Here is a 13,547-nt window from a genome sequence, read left to right on the forward strand (position 1 = left end):
GTGTGAGTTTCAACACTCTTCTTCCAGAAGCTGTCACCATGTTTCATTAAATTGCAGGAACTATTCTTTGTGTCTGATTCTTTCTTCAGCTGATTTGGCTTAACTCTCATGGACTTCAGCAGATAGCATTAAGATCCTGTCAGCAATAGAGAATACAAAGAGGGAATTGTAGACAAAGGAAAACATTAAAAGATGAGAAGTGGTGAAAGAATCAGAGAGAGGTGGGGGAAAAAAAGACAAGCCCAGAGGAGCAGAGGCAGGAACTGAAAAGGAAAGGAGGGGGAAAAAAAAAAAAGGAAAATTAATAAAGAATTGGAATGAGAATAAGGATGAAAGAAGAGAGGATGAGGGCAAGAGGAAGGAAAGGGGAAGGGAGAAAAAAGGCCCAGAAATATGCATAAAGAAAAATCCACACGGGTTTTCACTAACGCTTCACCAGATGGAAATGGTATCAACAGTAATAAAACCTCTGAGCTCCAGAACAATAGGTGAAATAATTCAAGCACCACTTTCAGATTAAAAAACAGTGAAGAGAGTTTGATTTATCACCACAAAAATATAAATAAAAGAATGAAACCACCCTTCAGTGCAGACAGAAAATAAATCAGAGGCCTCAGTGCTTTCTCATTGTTGCAGCTGGGTCCTGTCTTCACATTTATTTATTTTTAAATTTTCCCTACCTTCTTGCACTCTAGAGACCATATCCCATAAAATGTTGGGTTATCGAGTTAACTGTGAATAATTCATGAGATAATTATAAAACATTTACACGAGAACATTATTATCTTGCAACTAAAAAAACCCCAAATACTTAATGTCCTCCAACATTGATGGCAAACCTCTTGTGACTGCAATGTTCTTTATCACCAAAATTAAATGGAATTAATCTTCAATACTGCTTTTGTGCCTACTAGCACAGAATCACAGAAAAAACACCCTCAGATAATATGGAAACACAAGAATACATATATATGTGTGTGTGTGTGTGTTTATGCACACACATATATATGGGATTCTGACACATACCCACAGAGGAGATTCAGTTTCAGTCTTTCTCCCCCAAACAGACTCTGAGGCATAAGCTTTTATGCTCAAGGGATGGATTCAGTGCATGCTGATGGGTTGTTATGATCCACACACACAGGCGCATGCGCACACAGCTATACGCGCAGTTATCTACCTAGACTGAAGAGACAGAGCTGTGCATGTAGTGAGGAGTTGCTGTGACTCATGGAGACAGACTGTCTCTTGCAAGTGCAAACATAAGCATACATGGAGAAGACACGCACAGACCTGCAGCACTCTGCACCATACACTAAGGTACTGTGGTAGGATAGAAGGTTTTCCTCCTCATACCCTTCCACTGCAAAGGGTATATTTTCTCCCTTCATCCAGAAGGGGATCTTTGGTCAGATTCTGTTCCCATTACTACAGCCTAGAGCTTACTTTGAAATTAATATAATAATAAATTTCAGTTTTACATTGGTGTCACCAAGATCAGGATTTGGCCTTGTACATGCATCCAAAATTAAAACTGCCAAATATGGCTATAAAGGCTCCTACGGAAGCATCTCTGATAACGCAATCTCTACTACAACAACCATGACTGGCCATTAGGACTTCTGCAGCCTGGATAACAGCTCCTCTGTCACCTTCCATCCAGACACGAGGCCAGAGGAGCGTTTGGGAAAATTCTCAAGGCCATGCCTTCACTATGTGCTGATGATCCCTAGTTGCCACGATACTCTTGAGGGTTTAATGGGCATATACAGAAGAATCTCAAAAAGGTTCTTGCTTGGTTTACAAAAACCACCAGCCTGTTGCTAGAGACCCAGTTTTTCCACCAATGATTTCTCCTCTCCCTCAGGAAGACAGGATAATGGAGCACCACTAAAACATAAACCCACTAGATAATCATCTTTGTAAACGTGGGCTGCCACACTCCCAGAAAACAGAGAGCCAGCAAACCTCGGGCTGGCACAGCTAATGTTCAGCTACAGCTCCTGGGGTAACCCAGGGTAGAAGAAACCCCCTCAGGGCAAATGCAGGAAAGAAAAACTCTTTCTTGTTCCCCTTTCCCCCTCCTTCCCTCTGTGAATGTATTTGGTCCTCATAGAAAATCATCTGTGCTTTCTCGCAAGCATGTTTGCACCCAGACCAATACGCTTAATGCTTTTCTGCACTGAAGAGAAGGTCAAGGGTCCTCTTCCTCCCAGTGGCTAGTAAAAGGCCACATTAAGCAAGGCAACAGCTACATCTGCCTTAAAGCCAAAAGCAGCCATCCCCGCCCCGCGAGGGCTGGCAGAACGCTCCACATCCTGAACCAGTGAACACGTCATCCCAGGAGATGCAGCCCTAAGCTGATGGTAAACAAAACTACCCAGAGCCTGAGGCATTACAGTTTGATTAACCACACACACCTTTGTAGAAGGATTAGGAGGACTCTATCATTGTGATGTTTGAATCCTAATTGAAAACCAGGAATCTGGCCCCAGTCCCTCCCACACACACTGTGCTCATCTGGGATGTAGGAGGGGAGATGTGTGTGTCTGTGAGCATCTGCTTTGGGGCAACAAGGGGGATCACAGCTCCAAAGAACCATGTTTACCTCCTATCGTACATCAGCCCAGCAAACATCATGGGATTATACAAGACCGATGGACACAGCGGGGATTGGAGTTTGAATTTCAATCTACGGAGAGCCCATTTAGAAATCTGTCTGCTGTATGCAAATGTCAACAAACACTCATGAAATTTCATCTTTGCATCAATTTGCAAAATAGGAGAAATGCTTTGTGAACACCAATGTAGTCCTGTGTATACAGCTGCCAACAGTTGCCCTCTGGGGTGATTCTTGTAATTTGCTACGTTTGTCTCAGCAAGATGTCATTTATCATGAAGACTATCATCAACATATGAGCTGAGGATGAACCCTGAAGAAGGTCTATTATCCTTAACCCTGAAGCACAGGAGTCTCTGTTTCAGGTATTCTTCTCCGGGTACCTAACTCAGCTACACCACAAGGGGATCTACAGTTGAGAGTGGTAAGCGGTTTGGATTACCAGACTCTCATACCATATACTGTCCATGGAGAGAAGTAGTCCCAAGACCTAACTTTGAGCCCATCAGTGGCTCTCTAAATGCTCGAGTCCCATTCCTGAGCATTCAATCTCAGTGTTGATGTTACAGTGCAGTGCTGGCATTAGGAAAGCAACAAGACTGTCCATGAATGGTTATTACTACTATCTATGTGATCCTGCAGCTAAAGACCACAAATCATGGTGCTAGACGTTGTTCAAGTCCCCCTCAAATACATAGCTATAGTATAGCTTCTTCCTCAACGGAATTACTGTCTCAGAGAAAAGTTAGTGTCAGCAGGTAAAGACAGGTGGGGACCGTGAGATGATGAGACAATCTTGACTGGTGTTGTAGAGTCTGAATGTACCAACAGCTTAACTAGTGTTAACCAGCTAATTACAGATGCTAAAGAGGTAACACCCCTTCAGCTGATTCTTCATAACCACCTGGGCACATCACCCACACTTGATTGCAAAACAGAGCTCTAGCTTAATGCGTGAGGACAATGGCAGTACAAGGGGATGTGTTTTAGCTCAAGCATTTTCTTGTGTTCTTCCTGAATGCCTCTTCCTAACATTTGAGATCATTTGAGTATGAAAGTTTCCCATTGAAAAGAGCTGAAGACTGCAGCATTTATTTATCTCTGTAAGGACAAAGAGAGGATCAAGTCCAAGCTCTTTCTCCTCAAATCATGGATCAATTGAGCAACTCTGATGATGTCACTATCCCTGGCACTGGGACCTAATTCAAAATTACCTCAAATCTGAAAGATTGACTTTTACCATCAGCATTTAACGTCTGCTGTACCTTTCTTTTCCCAGCAGAGGGAAAAAAAAAAAAAAAGAAAGAAAGAGGGAGAAGGAGATGGTTCAGATTCAACTGCAATTTAGCATTCATTTGCATTTTTAAATTAGTTAAGCTATGGACCGTTGCAAAGCAATGACAGAGAATTTTTGTAATAATTAGTCTGCTGGGAGTGTAGAAATAGCTATACAGGCAGATTGCTCCAAAAGAGGAAGCAATACCCAAGTGCTCAAACTGGAATTTGCACAGGCAAATTTACTCTCACTCATATGGGGCCAGATTCAGCTCGACAGACACAGATAGCTACAGTTCAGACAACTTCATCTGCACTAGACACTGACTACAGTCAGTGAAGAGAAACGGATGTTTTTAGACTATGATTCATCTTATCCTAAAGTAAAAAATCAGACCAGATGATTAGAGACCTGAAGTGAGCTGAGATCAATCTCACCACTGTTGTTTTCAGTATAATCTTAAATTCTGCAGTCTCTTCTTATGCGTCAATCTCTCCTCAGTGAGCTCCACACATCTTACCCCCTCTCCCTTCCTTCTGCAGTTCCTACCATGATTCTCTTAGTGCCTGTAATGAGATGTATCCCTCTCCTAACTCCAGTGGAAAGTCATCATTGCTTCAGATCTGACAGTAAGTGCTCAGGGAAGTGAGGGGGGTCAGGGTGGGAATGAACTAACGGGCCCCCAATTTTGCCACAGGGACCTACCTTCCCTCAGCTCATATAGGGGGATACAGCAGCATTTCACTGTACAGTGTAAGTTGCTGCATATTCACCAATCTGACTTGAACTCACTGATTTTGCAAGGCATCTCATGTTTCTTGTTTGAGATGGGTGAATATTATAATGTCTCCTTCCTTGCATGGCAGAACATGGCAGCACTAAATGCTCACTTTACTCAGCAATGGGAAGAGACCACTCGTGACTAAGCACTACTTTAGAAACACTTCACACTCGACCATCTTGAAAGCAACTGTCCATCACCCATTAGATGCTCTCGCATCATTTTGTATTTGTTGTGCTTTGCTTGCCCTGCTCCAAAAACTGGCATCTGTTTCTCAGTGTGACTGCTACTTCTTGCTTAAGTTTGCCCTCTGGGTGAACTGAAGCACAAGGAATATTCAGTGCATTTCCTGAAATCCAAATCCTTCACCTGATCTGAAACATCAACCCTCAGTACATTTGTGTTTATCCAGCTTCATCACTGCTTTGTCCAAAAATGTGAACGCATTCTCTTCCAAAGCAGCAACAGTCAGTCCCAGCAACTCACCATCAGGAATCAGTCAATACTCTGTATCTGGCATGGTCATGTAATATTCTCAGTACGGACAAAAAGTGAAATGATAAGGAGAGTGGAAGCTTTCTCTGACCCCTACATCAGCTAAAATATTTCTGATATTTCATTACAAACAGCATTTGCATCTGTCCATATTCATCAGATGTAATGAACACTGAAGCCAAAATCACCAAATACATAAAACCCAAACATTTGAAGTTAGACATCACTAATTATGTACCTATTAACCCCAACGGGATCAACAATTCAAAGAACATATGCACTGAACTGTTGTCTGAACCTATGTTACAGAAAATTGCATGCATCATCCAGGGTAATTATAAAGGAACAGCAGGCTTAGGGCTGTGCCACGGAATGGTTTGCTATCTCTCAAGCATAGTATGGGATTACAGAGCATCAACATTTTACGGACATTTAATCCATAACGGTGTGTCATGCAGGTATATAAGAATCAGCCATTTTTTTAAAAGTTTTACTTCTTGTCTCCTTCCAAAGATGTCCCTATGACTTGAAAATCATTCTACCTGCATCAAAAGCATTAACTCTGTGACCATAAAATAGAGACCTCATTATTCTGACAACAAAGTGAGTGCAACTGGATTTCCCTGAAGGAATCCTAACCTTTACGGTTTTATTACCATGTCACTCTGAGTTTTCATAGGTATTAATCACAGAGGTGCATTTTGTTTCAGCATGGACTTAAGTGACTTGATCTAAGCTATCTCTTTTGAGGACAGAAAGACAAGAAGAACATGAAAGCTAAAATAAATAAATGGCTCTACTTATATTATGGATGCCAAGACCAAAATGTGCACTGTTCCACATTTGTTAGTCATTTGTGATACTTTTGGGACTGGCATTTCTGGAGCATGTTTATCCCTTCAAAGCTTCTGATATGTTGTTACCAGTTTGCCTCATCACATCAGTGGGTCTCAGCTATGACAACTAGCACTGCCTTAGAAAGTTCAAGTTTCTTGCTCACTCACCCATCATTTTGCCGCTAGTCACATGTCCAAATTTAGGTGCAAGTAAGCACTTCCTAGGATCCTCTGTGCACTTTCCCTCAGGGTATCCTTGCTTTCTTCCTCTGGTAGAGAACAGTTGTGGGGTTTGTGCTTTACAGCTGTGGTGTAGGCTCTGGAAAGGATTTTTCAGCTTGTATTATAACAAGGGGATGTGGAGCAAACATTCTGTCAGTGCTGCTGAACTCTGGATGGGGTTCTTCTCAACTGAGCTTAGGCAGCTGACCTGCAAGATGTCTTGGTTTCTGTTGTAGTCACTGGAGAGAGAAATACCTCCCAAGGACCATTTGCCTTAGCCTAAGACGGTTGTGCAAGAGAAATGGGATCACTTTCTCAAAGTGTCATTCTCTTCCTACTAACTACAGAGCACATCTACACACTTGTTTAGACTAGAAACCAACTTTTAGACAGTTACATTTAGACTAGGTGGAATACACTCAAAACATCTTTTTATGTTTGCCTACGTACATAGGAGTGAATCCATTCTAGTTGTTTATTCCTGAGTCTTTTCACAAAAGCATCACCTTGGAAAGGACACTATTTTCAGACAGAACTGATCAAGATTTAGACTAGGGAACTATCAGAAAACATCTGCAGGCCTGTAAAGATAGGACTCCCAGCTAGTCCTATGATTACGATAGTGTCTTCCCTGTGAGACAGCAGGTTGTGTAGAGGCAACAGGGAAAAGAGACAGAAAGGAGATAGAAAAGGAGCATCACTGCATACCTTGGTGAGGACAGATCTGTGTTATAACCTCCCTTTCTGAAAGACTGAATTTTAAGAAAGCTTTTTTGAAACATCTCTAACCATCCAAAGTGTGCCAAAGTAGTTTCATGCGATCTTTCTTTGTCAGGTGTCTCCTTTTGTTCCCAGCATGGTGCTGCAGCCTGGCAGACAGGCTGAACAGTGCATTGCAAAAGGTGCAGAAGGGGCCAATACCCAGTGCCCTCTGACATGTCTTTAGACCTTCACCTGCTGAGGCATCGTCATCTATGATTATGTTTGCTGGATATTTCCATATGTGTAACCAGCATTTCAGATACCCTGCTGTCCCATGAAGTACTTTTCCATAAAAATAAGATCCTGTAAAACCTATACCTTTACACAACCCCCACTCTGAGATAGCCCAAGTCTCTTTATTTTACAAAATAAAGACTTGACTGTTCATTCTCCTGAGCCTAACGTTTCCGCTGTGTTATCTGTGTTATCTGTGATTGTCTTGGAAACCCAGCTCACCCTGAGGCCAGCTATTAGCATCTTTCAGCATAACAACAGCTTTTATTGTCCCACTATTTCACATGCATCCTGTCAAGACATGCAGATGAATGAGTTACCAGGGGGTAAGTTTTGGTATAAATTTACAAGGCCTCTACTCCATCATAATTGTCTGTATTCATATTCTCATTCTTCATGCTCAACCAGATGTGCTTGGAAGTGATTTGTCCTCAGGAGAAAAAGGGGTTGGTTGCTTTGCATCTGCTCTGTAAAAACAAAGAAAAGGGTGTCCTGGGGCTTCTTGTGGAGAAGCTGACATCCTGGGAGGTCACCCACTAACCTTTCCTTTTACTTCCTTCTGTGGCCCCCATCGTGCCTATTCCACATCATTAAAATATGTTGAGTGAAAATATGAAGCCAGCTATTTAGTTTGAAAGACAATTTTCATCCAAGTAGCTGAAGTGTTTCAGTCGGAAGAAAACATTATCAGGGAGAAAATACCAAATGGGGTTTTCTACACTAATATTCTTGACATTCTGCATATATGAGCAACCATCCATAAAGGACATGCAGTCACATCACCAGAAGACTCTTCTCCAAGCCCAGCTATAATATTTCTCCAGAGACACAACCCAAGAACATTTGACTATCTGCATTTTTGCATGTACCTCAAAGCTTTTATTAGCACAACTATGATGGCTAGTGGGTATGATTTGCTCACATTCCCAGCTGACAGCCAGGCCAGCAAAATCTCATAGTTTATATATGCTCTCTGATTCTTTTTATTATTTAGTGGATTGACTAAGGAGCCCTTAATGGCACCAATGACTGTTGTGTTTTCAGTGAATCAGCAAATAATTGAAAACACTAAATACTCATTATAACGAGTAAATGGCAATACAATAATAGGCAGGCAAATATTAGAGAACTTCTCACCCAACAGAGGGAAGCCAAATATAATAAAGATCATCTTCAGAGAAATACACCATGAAGGGCATCCATCTCTGTAAATTAGTTCAATGCACCCTTCTAACCTGTGATGCTATTTCATCTGGAATGAGGACAAAGCTAAAAAAGTTCCCTAAGTCCAGCTCTTACACACACACTTAACTTACTTAGTGTTTATCTGTTATGTAATTACACTGACTTTAGTCATCTTCAGCTCACACCAGTAACATTGCTTATTTTATTCTTTCTGACTACTTATCCATTCCACCAATGCTGGAATTGCTCTATAATAATTTGTGAATGCCATATGATGTCCTAATTATTGCAGCGCTTGTTGTATTCATATGTCAGATAATTGAAATGTGGGGAGAGAAGCAACAAGGAGAGTCAGGCATTCTGAGGAAAAGGCTTGCTCAATGTACACCACTTAATGCAAGCAACTCCAGGATGCCAAGAGCCACATCCAGGAAATGAAAAAGGCTGGGTAACAGAATACCAAAACCATCTGCCTGGGGTCTTACATCCCCATTGTAGAAATGTGACTGGGATTGGATTTTGTTTCTCTTTTAGCTTCCACCTCCCTATGGCTAGAGAAGATGACCGTAGCTTATGGGAGTAGAAAAATATAATCTTACTCAAAACTGTGACATTGTTATTCTAATTTGCAAAAAAGGAGGAGGAACAGATTCAAGGATGAAACAAAACCCTTGGGCTGGATTCTCTTTCTGGCTTATATTGACATAAATAACATGCAGGAGTGGAAAAGTCCATATTAACAAGAGAATTAAATTGCACTAATCAATTTGCATTGCTAAAGTGGTGCAAGACTTTGGGGACAAAATCATAAAACTGGTTTCCCCTGAATTTCCTCTTTTTTTCTCATTAACTGTCTTGGTCAAATTCTCTTCCTTTTTCAGATTTCACCAATAAAAAATGACTCAGCTAAAGGCTTTAGAGTAACTACGCTTTTGCACCAGTGTAGAGGATAACAGGTTTTGCTCTAAAACCTAATGTGCCTGGTTCAGAATGATGTTAGAATCATTGATGTTCAAGGACAGATTGGACAAGCAGCTGCAAGAGAAACCCAGTGTGGTTTACTGAGAATCACATCAATCTTGGGAAATCCTGAGCCGAATATACTCAGAGAGTAAAAAATGTTATGGAGGAAGATTAAACATGCTTGCCCTATTCTTATTCTTCACCAGGTGTCTGCTTATGGCCCCTGCTGGAGACCCATTACTGATGCTGTCAAGCTACTCTGAAGGCTCAAAGATATCCATTCCTCAATGGCTAATAATTTACAGGCTCAGCTGCACCATGAACGTCATCTACACATCGCAAGTCTGATGAGAAGACAGAAGATGGTGAAGATTATTTACCAGAAAGGAACTCTCTGCATTCCTACTAATGCCTTCAGCAGTAAACAGAGGTAAAACATTTTAAAAATTACAGACCTGGCCCTTAGCAGAATGATTTTCAAAGTTTTTCCACAAACTGAAGGTGTTTTGCAAGATCGACAGAACGAACCCCAGCATACCAAGTTCAGACATTTTATGGCAGAATGGGGATGGGTTCCTACGGGAGCAAAACACGTAATTGACCCATAATCTAACAGAGCAACAATAGAGAATAAAATTCCCAGTATAATTGGTTTATAAATAATTCCTGTGATACCAGGACCTAGCAATTTATTTTAAGTATTTGAGTGTTTATTCTGAGGAAATACAGTGGTTTAGCTATATTTAAACTCTTTGGCTGGTGCTAGGAGGGGAAAGATGACAACTGTGCAGAGTGATTTATTTCCCCACTTTACTTGGATTGTAAAGGTGTGAAGACACAGCTTTGAAAAATCAGTCCTTCTAGTGGCCAACAGGCACTGTGCACGTGCTGTCCCTCCTGGCCCCAGCTTTCTGCCGTGCTAGATTTCCACTCAGAACAGCTGGTGATGGGCAGTCACCTTCATCCTTTCCATGATGCCTGTCATAACGTGCTAGATTTTAACTGCTCTTTGAAGACCATTTTGCCAACAGAAGTTTACCAGAGAGCCAGCGCCCCACACCGGCAGTCCGTACAAGAACAAATTCACTCACACATGTATATACTGTTTCTCAGGTCATGTACCATCCCTGTCCCTTATATTCACAACTCCTCTATGTTATATGAACGTTAGCACGTGTGTTTAGCTGCACAGTGGACATGGGGCATCATCAGGGCCAGGTGGGACGGTTACTCCCCAGTGTCCTGGTTTGTGAAGCACAGCCTTCGCTCCCTAGCAAAAGGAGCAGAAATGGTTTCTCGGTGCAGCTTCTGGAGAAAGTCCTCAAAATTAGCAGCCTTCACAGGACCATGGAGTGGGATAAAGGCCAGACTTGAACTGGGGGTGAGGTCAATAATCATGTGTGAAAGTACTTTATGGCAGTTTTGTCTGAGCAGAGGCTTAACAGATAGGAAAAAAAAACAATACTCCCATCCTCTATGGAAGAAATAGCAGCCACCTGCCAACCCTTTCCCACAAGCAAGTGGCCAGGACAGAGAGTATGGCTGGCAATTTCCTTTTCCTGACACTTATTTCCACATTCTTCCCTCCAGGAAGCAATAGCAGGGCTATCACTGGATTTCTGCAGCTGTTCATGTCTCACTCTTGTGCCAGAACAGTGACCTCAGTGACAGCAGATGGGAAGCAATACAGTAATATCCTCCCTGTGCCATGGATTTACAAGTACAAACTATCTTCTATGACCAGCGTTTCACTAGCAGAATTGCACAAAGAGAATAGCTGAGGTTCAGGAAGCACCATGTGCATATCCAAAGCAGACAGAGGGACCAAGTTACTTTAATCCTAATGAGTGATGCTCCTAACATACAATGAGGCACTAAAGTCTGTTAAAAGGGAAAAAGAGGGAAAGGCAAAATTTTGCACCACACTGTTCTGCTAAGTTATCAAAGGAAATCTGGGAACACTGGGCTCTGATTGCAACTTTGGTCATGGAAACGTGGCTCTAGGAAAAAAAAGAAACAAGAATTAAAGCTATTTCTCCCCTTGCTTTCCAAAAGTACAAAGTAGCCAAGCAAAGAGATTCAAAACAGCAACAGCCCTAGCCCCAGCGCTAGAGCCCCAGTATTTGACTGAGCAGACAAACAAATAAACATTGCACTGCATACATGCCTTCTCCAGACAGAAGTCCCACTGAAGGGGAGTTTCCTCACATACTAACTGCAAGATCAGAAAACAAGATCAGAAGATATTTAGCATGCAGACACACTGGCATACACACTACACGCTTCTGCCCAATTGCTTCAGCACCTATCGTTTATCTCTTCTAGAGCAGAAGCTATAAACGGAGTAATGCCTACAGTTGCCGCACTACTGTGGAATGCATCACCAGGCATTTCCCTTGAAAAGCATTGAAGAGCATCTCTGATTTAAAAAACATTTTATTTTCTTCTAAGTCATCTGTTCTCTTGATTTACATTTTATCTCAACAGTGATGAAAGTATCTGAATAAACCTTCATGGAAATTAACATTCTCTGTTTAGTTATGTGCAACATGCAGTTCCTACAACCTCCTATACCTTCACCCAACAAGACAGGTTGCACTCAATCTGCTTGTTTCATGAGAGAGTCCATTGTCCCTGAACCTCCACTTCCAGCCCACCAAAGAATTTCAGCTAGCCTCTTGCTCAATGGAAAGAGACAGGGGTAACTCAGCACAGCAATCATCATGCACTGCCCTTGCCTTCTCCTCTGGCTGCAGCACATGGATCTGGTTTTATTTTCAAAATCTTCTATTTGGTTCATCTCCTGGACACTTAGAAGACCACCAGCTGGTCCCTGTAGCTTAAAGACTACTTAAATGAGAATGAGATATTGTTCTTATGTAGCTTGTCAGCTACACATGGGTAAGCAAAGGCAGAAAGGGCCTGGGGAAGGCACTTAAAGAAGGAACTTAAGCTGAAATCCTCAAGTACATCCTAGTGCTTTCAGTATGCACCTCATGAGCATCAATTTTATATGATCTGGAGAAAGGTTTTTGATTTTCAAACACTGGTGCAAAATTAATCTCTCCAGCCTAAGCTTTGATCTGAACTAAGATCATGGAGAACTGGTGAGTAGCAAGGATCTATATGATCTGATTAATCAGAACTGATTAATTATTATTGCCCAGTTTGGACAGCGCTGTCTAGAACTGTATTTTTAAAACACATAGTTTTGATGGTATATCTCTTCTGATTAACCCTTCAAAAGAATATTCATGTAAATTGGAGCTGCAACATCTCTGCTGAAGTATTCTGATGATATAATGGGTTGTTATAAATATATAATTTGCCCAAGTGAAACAAGTCCAGCTATTTAGGGTAGGTCAGAGCATCAAGTTACTGTGCCCTAACATAATTTTTACTATCTCTTAGGTCAGAGACATCCTGTTTAAATGCAAAAGCACTTTGTAATTGCAATTCACAAAACAATGAGAGAAATATGCACAACATGGTTTGCGAATAAAGCAGAATTTTGTCAGAGTAGGACATTGTTTAAAGGTTTACCTTGGGGGCACCAGCTGTTTTCTAAAGTACTGCTAAATGACAGAAGAAGATACACTTATATGCAATACGAGGAAAGGCCAGGAATAAAACCTGGAAGCATTTTACTTGTAAACAACGGCACAAATACAAGAAATCTGTGAGTCCACAGAGAGGATACTGATGATAGAGAGACATTTCTCCATCATATATGTCACTTTGTCAAGAAGGGAAAGCTTCAGAAGGGTATGAGACAGCAGTTATTTTATCCTTTATCAATATACAACAACCAAAGATGCTAATATTCAGTACTTACCTTCTTATCCATTATTTCCTATGACTTTTTCCTCCTGACATTGCAAAGAGCAACTGCTTTTTGCAACATTGTGAATGATGTTTAATACTTAGATTAAATAAGAGCTGGGGGCAGAGAAGTATTAAATGTAGAGATGATACTGTTTTAACAGACTGCTGGCCTTTGTCATAAGTAAGCTATCAAACTTAGACCCAACAAAATCCATCAGGAGACCAGAAGCTTTGCCAGCAGCTGTTACAAAGGAAATAGGGAATAATTTTAAGTCAAGGCCAATAACTTCTATTGGGATTAGACAAACTCACAGATGGTGGAACCACCAGTGGCTATGCAAAACAATA

This window comes from Aptenodytes forsteri, unplaced genomic scaffold (genome assembly GCF_000699145.1).
Source record: "Aptenodytes forsteri isolate BGI_AS27 unplaced genomic scaffold, ASM69914v1 Scaffold54, whole genome shotgun sequence".
Taxonomy (NCBI): Eukaryota; Metazoa; Chordata; class Aves; order Sphenisciformes; family Spheniscidae; genus Aptenodytes; species Aptenodytes forsteri.